This window comes from Eucyclogobius newberryi, unplaced genomic scaffold, assembly GCF_026437365.1.
Source record: "Eucyclogobius newberryi isolate DKJ021-1_F unplaced genomic scaffold, fEucNew1.0.hap1 SCAF_1, whole genome shotgun sequence".
NCBI classification, from domain to species: Eukaryota; Metazoa; Chordata; class Actinopteri; order Gobiiformes; family Gobiidae; genus Eucyclogobius; species Eucyclogobius newberryi.
The window spans coordinates 3,193,294-3,200,618 of record NW_027315723.1 but is presented as its reverse complement, the minus strand read 5'-3'; positions in this window follow the sequence as shown (position 1 = coordinate 3,200,618).

Here is a 7,325-nt window from a genome sequence, read left to right as displayed (position 1 = left end):
CCCTTCACACAAATGAACTTGAATAAAGAAAAGATGTAGAATTTGTCTCAAAATCACACATGATTTTACTGTTTGCTTTTGCCTTTGTTTCATCCCTTTTAATTATTTTCACCTTATTGTTCCAAGTGTAACTGAACAAACGCTGCCCCCTGTTGACAATCCTCTGCCAGTGCAACGCACCTTCAGCACGTTCTACACAGCATCAGGTAAACACAGGACTATTATAGGGACCTTTTGTCTAATTTGCCTTTTTAAGCTTTTTTACTTAAAAAAAAAAATACAAAATTTAACAAAAACAAATAAAGTTATTATGACGTTAGCAAGTTTGTGGAGCGACATATGCTTTTATATCATATACAGTACAGACCAAAAGTTTGGACACCTTTCCATTCAGAGAGTTTTCTTTATTTTCATGCATACTTCCCAACTTATCCATCATCCTACTTCCTATGTCTGTGAATTTGGTTTATCGACAAATAATAAACCCTTTTCTGATTCTGATTCTGATCCCAGGGGGAGATTGACCCCCTAAGAGGGAGATTTCAATTTAATCAGAAATAAGAGATAAAAACAAACAAAGACACATATTTTACTTTATCTGATACATTCATACAATCTACACCTGTATTTATTTTTTTCCATCGGTTTGTCATTATCGGCGCCACTAGTTTCAGCACCGCTCACGTCGTTCATCATGATGTTGATTTCATATTAAATACCACCTGCGCACTTTAACTTTAACTGTTCCCCCGCTCGCCTTCGCTACCAAAATTAAGGATAACGACGTAGAAAAGGTTGATTTTGAATTTTCTATTTAAATATCTTCAAATAGGGAGATTTAGACAGGACCCAAATCGGGAGGGTTGGGAAGTATGCAGGTGAGTCCTGGACCGAAGATCTGTAGGCCAGAATGTAGGGCTGCAACCATTACTCGAGTAAATCAAATAATTCGATTACAAAAAGCTTTGATTATTATTTTATTGCCTCGATGATTTGTTTAATTTACATATGTAATTAAAAACATGTGAATCTGTGGCGCGCGGAGTGCACAGAATGACTTTTGTTTCCTATGGAGCTTGTTCCTGAAGCAGCTGAAGCACATCAGAGAGAGCGGCGTGTTTGAAACTCACGAGTGCGACCGGGAAGAGTTTTGTTGTATAAAAGAGCACGGCGTCCAGAGCTGCAACTCTAACCACCGCAACTAGCTCCGCGTGCCGCCCGCCCCAGCCATCGCGTCCTCGCCCCGCCACAGCGGACCCCCGCTCCACACTTCCCAGTCACAATCGTATGTTTAAAACATGCAACACTCTCCTCTGCGGCCCCTTGAAACAGCCAATACATCCATGGAAACAGCAGGAGGACTGCGACCATTATAATAATCTCATGTGAAACAGAAAGTCCGCGACGACACGGAGCCAACGTGACCGGCGCACGGAGCCAACGTGACCGGCGCACGGAGCCAACGTGACCGGCGCACTGAGCCAACGTGACCGGCGCACTGAGCCAACGTGACCGGCGCACTGAGCCAACGTGACCGGCGCACGGAGCCAACGTGACCGGCGCACTGAGCCAACGTGACCGGCGCACTGAGCCAACGTGACCGGCGCACTGAGCCAACGTGACCGGCGCACGGAGCCAACGTGACCGGCGCACGGAGCCAACGTGACCGGCGCACTGAGCCAACGTGACCGGCGCACTGAGCCAACGTGACCGGCGCACTGAGCCAACGTGACCGGCGCACGGAGCCAACGTGACCGGCGCACGGAGCCAACGTGACCGGCGCACGGAGCCAACGTGACCGGCGCACTGAGCCAACGTGACCGGCGCACTGAGCCAACGTGACCGGCGCACGGAGCCAACGTGACCGGCGCACTGAGCCAACGTGACCGGCGCACGGAGCCAACGTGACCGGCGCACTGAGCCAACGTGACCGGCGCACTGAGCCAACGTGACCGGCGCACGGAGCCAACGTGACCGGCGCACTGAGCCAACGTGACCGGCGCACGGAGCCAACGTGACCGGCGCACTGAGCCAACGTGACCGGCGCACTGAGCCAACGTGACCGGCGCACTGAGCCAACGTGACCGGCGCACGGAGCCAACGTGACCGGCGCACTGAGCCAACGTGACCGGCGCACTGAGCCAACGTGACCGGCGCACGGAGCCAACGTGACCGGCGCACGGAGCCAACGTGACCGGCGCACTGAGCCAACGTGACCGGCGCACTGAGCCAACGTGACCGGCGCACTGAGCCAACGTGACCGGCGCACGGAGCCAACGTGACCGGCGCACTGAGCCAACGTGACCGGCGCACTGAGCCAACGTGACCGGCGCACTGAGCCAACGTGACCGGCGCACGGAGCCAACGTGACCGGCGCACGGAGCCAACGTGACCGGCGCACTGAGCCAACGTGACCGGCGCACTGAGCCAACGTGACCGGCGCACTGAGCCAACGTGACCGGCGCACGGAGCCAACGTGACCGGCGCACGGAGCCAACGTGACCGGCGCACGGAGCCAACGTGACCGGCGCACTGAGCCAACGTGACCGGCGCACTGAGCCAACGTGACCGGCGCACGGAGCCAACGTGACCGGCGCACTGAGCCAACGTGACCGGCGCACGGAGCCAACGTGACCGGCGCACTGAGCCAACGTGACCGGCGCACTGAGCCAACGTGACCGGCGCACGGAGCCAACGTGACCGGCGCACTGAGCCAACGTGACCGGCGCACGGAGCCAACGTGACCGGCGCACTGAGCCAACGTGACCGGCGCACTGAGCCAACGTGACCGGCGCACTGAGCCAACGTGACCGGCGCACGGAGCCAACGTGACCGGCGCACTGAGCCAACGTGACCGGCGCACTGAGCCAACGTGACCGGCGCACTGAGCCAACGTGACCGGCGCACGGAGCCAACGTGACCGGCGCACTGAGCCAACGTGACCGGCGCACTGAGCCAACGTGACCGGCGCACGGAGCCAACGTGACCGGCGCACGGAGCCAACGTGACCGGCGCACTGAGCCAACGTGACCGGCGCACTGAGCCAACGTGACCGGCGCACTGAGCCAACGTGACCGGCGCACGGAGCCAACGTGACCGGCGCACGGAGCCAACGTGACCGGCGCACTGAGCCAACGTGACCGGCGCACGGAGCCAACGTGACCGGCGCACTGAGCCAACGTGACCGGCGCACTGAGCCAACGTGACCGGCGCACGGAGCCAACGTGACCGGCGCACTGAGCCAACGTGACCGGCGCACGGAGCCAACGTGACCGGCGCACTGAGCCAACGTGACCGGCGCACTGAGCCAACGTGACCGGCGCACGGAGCCAACGTGACCGGCGCACTGAGCCAACGTGACCGGCGCACGGAGCCAACGTGACCGGCGCACGGAGCCAACGTGACCGGCGCACTGAGCCAACGTGACCGGCGCACTGAGCCAACGTGACCGGCGCACGGAGCCAACGTGACCGGCGCACTGAGCCAACGTGACCGGCGCACGGAGCCAACGTGACCGGCGCACTGAGCCAACGTGACCGGCGCACTGAGCCAACGTGACCGGCGCACTGAGCCAACGTGACCGGCGCACGGAGCCAACGTGACCGGCGCACTGAGCCAACGTGACCGGCGCACTGAGCCAACGTGACCGGCGCACTGAGCCAACGTGACCGGCGCACGGAGCCAACGTGACCGGCGCACGGAGCCAACGTGACCGGCGCACTGAGCCAACGTGACCGGCGCACGGAGCCAACGTGACCGGCGCACTGAGCCAACGTGACCGGCGCACTGAGCCAACGTGACCGGCGCACTGAGCCAACGTGACCGGCGCACGGAGCCAACGTGACCGGCGCACTGAGCCAACGTGACCGGCGCACTGAGCCAACGTGACCGGCGCACGGAGCCAACGTGACCGGCGCACGGAGCCAACGTGACCGGCGCACGGAGCCAACGTGACCGGCGCACTGAGCCAACGTGACCGGCGCACGGAGCCAACGTGACCGGCGCACTGAGCCAACGTGACCGGCGCACTGAGCCAACGTGACCGGCGCACTGAGCCAACGTGACCGGCGCACTGAGCCAACGTGACCGGCGCACGGAGCCAACGTGACCGGCGCACGGAGCCAACGTGACCGGCGCACGGAGCCAACGTGACCGGCGCACGGAGCCAACGTGACCGGCGCACTGAGCCAACGTGACCGGCGCACGGAGCCAACGTGACCGGCGCACTGAGCCAACGTGACCGGCGCACTGAGCCAACGTGACCGGCGCACGGAGCCAACGTGACCGGCGCACTGAGCCAACGTGACCGGCGCACTGAGCCAACGTGACCGGCGCACTGAGCCAACGTGACCGGCGCACTGAGCCAACGTGACCGGCGCACGGAGCCAACGTGACCGGCGCACTGAGCCAACGTGACCGGCGCACGGAGCCAACGTGACCGGCGCACTGAGCCAACGTGACCGGCGCACTGAGCCAACGTGACCGGCGCACTGAGCCAACGTGACCGGCGCACTGAGCCAACGTGACCGGCGCACGGAGCCAACGTGACCGGCGCACGGAGCCAACGTGACCGGCGCACGGAGCCAACGTGACCGGCGCACGGAGCCAACGCCGTAAAAGACAAAATGCAAAATGTAGAGTCACCGCTCAAAACACCAGGCATCACTGGCCCCACCCAAAATGTTTTACAAACAAGTGTCTGATTTTAAGTTATGTGACAGAAACGCAAATGAAACAGTCTGGTGACAAGTGAATTAGTCCTTTATATATATTCTTTATATACAAACGGAACACTTTGGACTGGTGAAGTGAAATGTTGTTTTGGGGACAAACTTATGTGAAATTAATTTTTAAGCAGAAACTCAATTTGTTATTTGTTTATTACAATGAACTATAAAGTTTATTTAAAAAATGATTTTATATGCTTTTAAATGGTTTACGGAATGTACAAAGAAATTAACCGATTCATCGAAGCAAAAATGTATAGATTACTCGATTACTAAAATAATCGAGCTGCAGCCCTACCAGTAGGACAAGGGGACGATGCATGCCCCAATCTCTCTGATGATCTACAGAGATGATGGCGAGTTGTTTTGCCAGTGTTCTGCTAAAACGCTCGACTAGCCCATCACTTTGAGGACGCAGTGGGGTAGTTCTTGTCTTAAGTGCTCACACATAAAGAGAAAACGGCAGAATCAAAGTTTCTACCCTGGTCACTGTGGATGACCTCAGCTGCCCCAAACCGGGAAAACATCCCCTCCACCAGGGCGTCAGCAACAGTTTCTGCTTCTTGGTCTGGAATGGCGAAAGCCTCCGGCCATTTTGGGAAATCGTCCATGGCAGCAAGAATATAACGATTTCCCTTATCGGTGCAGGGGAATGGGTCCATTATGTCTACAGCCACCCTCTCCATAGGGGCCCCCACAGCTGACTGCAGAAGCTCGGCACGAGACTCTCCTTCTTTTACCTGGAGAGCTTCAAACTTTTCAAACAGTCCCTTAGCCAGTGAGAACTCGGCAATATCACTCCACTGAGGCTTCTGTCCTGACTCCACCCACTGTCACTCAGGTTGTATGTCAGAATCTAGTTCCTACTTAGCTTTCCATTCAGGTGGGTCATGAACCTGTGCCACCTTAGAGATCGGCCCGTTTTGCCACACCATGAGCCCCGCTTTTCCTCCTCACAAAGTTCTTGTTCTCTAGTTACTGCATCATTGTTAGCATGGCTTAATCTACTGTCAAATGGCGCCAGCTCCTCTAACCTCCTCTAACTAGCAATTTGGCCTGCAGGCTCCTGGAAGGACATTAACCATTGGAGAGCTGAGTGATCGGTTCTTACAGTGAATGAAAGGCCACACAGGTAGTACTTTAAGTGCCCTATGGTTCTCACAATAACCAGAAGCTCTCGGCACGTTACATAATACTGCCGCTCTGCTTTGTTGAAGGTCTTGCTAAAGTGTGCGACCACTTTCTCCTTTTCTAGTCCCACCTGGCTCAACACTGCCCCTATCCTTTCCTTACTTGCATCTGTGTCATGACAAATGGCCGATTAGTGTCTGGAGGGGTTAGGATGGGAGACTCAATACCATTTTCAAAGTGCCAAAAGCCTGTTCGCACTCGTGTCCATACAAAGTAGACTAAGCATTCTTGACGGGGTATGGCAGCCAGCACTTTTTCCATCAGCCTTTCAAAAGTGGCTGGTGGTTTTTGGTCTAGCATTAGGGCTGAGGGACACCTGCCAGTACCCAGGAGAACCAGGAGGAGCCAGATAAAGAGTCCAGGGACTCGTCAATACGTGGTAGCGTGTATTAGTCTTTCTCTGTCACCTTGTTCAACGGCCTATAATCCACACACCTGCGTCTGCGGCTAACCTCATTCCAGCCTGTCTTATGCTAGTAGCTTGTCTTATGCTAGCCACATGCTCAAATATACGACTGTAGTCCATCTCCGACTGAAAAATAAATATCAGCATTTTGCTGAAAAAACGTCAATCTTTTTTTTTCAATTATTTCGCTGACTCACCGACCGGTCTGTCCTGAACTACCGTGTCAAATATTTTTTATCACGCTTGTTAACTTGACTTTCATCTCATAGGACTGACAGGAGTATGTGGGAAAAGAGACATTTAGTGTGGGACGACAAAAGTTTCTTCCTCTTCTTCTACAAGTGCAACAAGTAACACATGCGCATCTTCATTTTCAGTCCTCCACATGCGTCTGTAACAAAACAGACCGTACGTAGGAGTCGTCACATTGCCTTTAACAAGTTGGTTTGCCTCTGTCGGCGCCACTGACATGTCCAGAGTAATGCCAGGCTCTGTCAGGATGTGAAATTTGACTTAAGCAAATGCATTCTGGGATTGAAACACGCCCTGTAGCGTCATCACAACAAACATGGCGACGCCCGTGTCCCCCGCATGTTCTCCGCTCTCGTCTTAGCTACCAAAATAAAGGATAGCGGCGTACAAAAGGTCGATTGAAATATCTTAAAATCGTGAGATTTAGTCTCATGATCGGGTTGATAGAGACGTTTTCCATCATTGACTGTTGAAGCCTGACCCCTGGACTGTTGAAGCCTGACCCCTGGACTGTTGAAGCCTGACCCCTGGACTGTTGAAGCCTGACCCCTGGACTGTTGAAGTCTGACCCCTGGACTGTTGAAGCCTGACCCCTGGACTGTTGAAGCATGACCCCTGGACTGTTGAAGCCTGACCCCTGGACTGTTGAAGCCCGACCCCTGGACTGTTGAAGCCCGACCCCTGGACTGTTGAAGCCTGACCCTGGACTGTTGAAGCCTGACCCCTGGACTGTTGAAGCCTGACCCCTG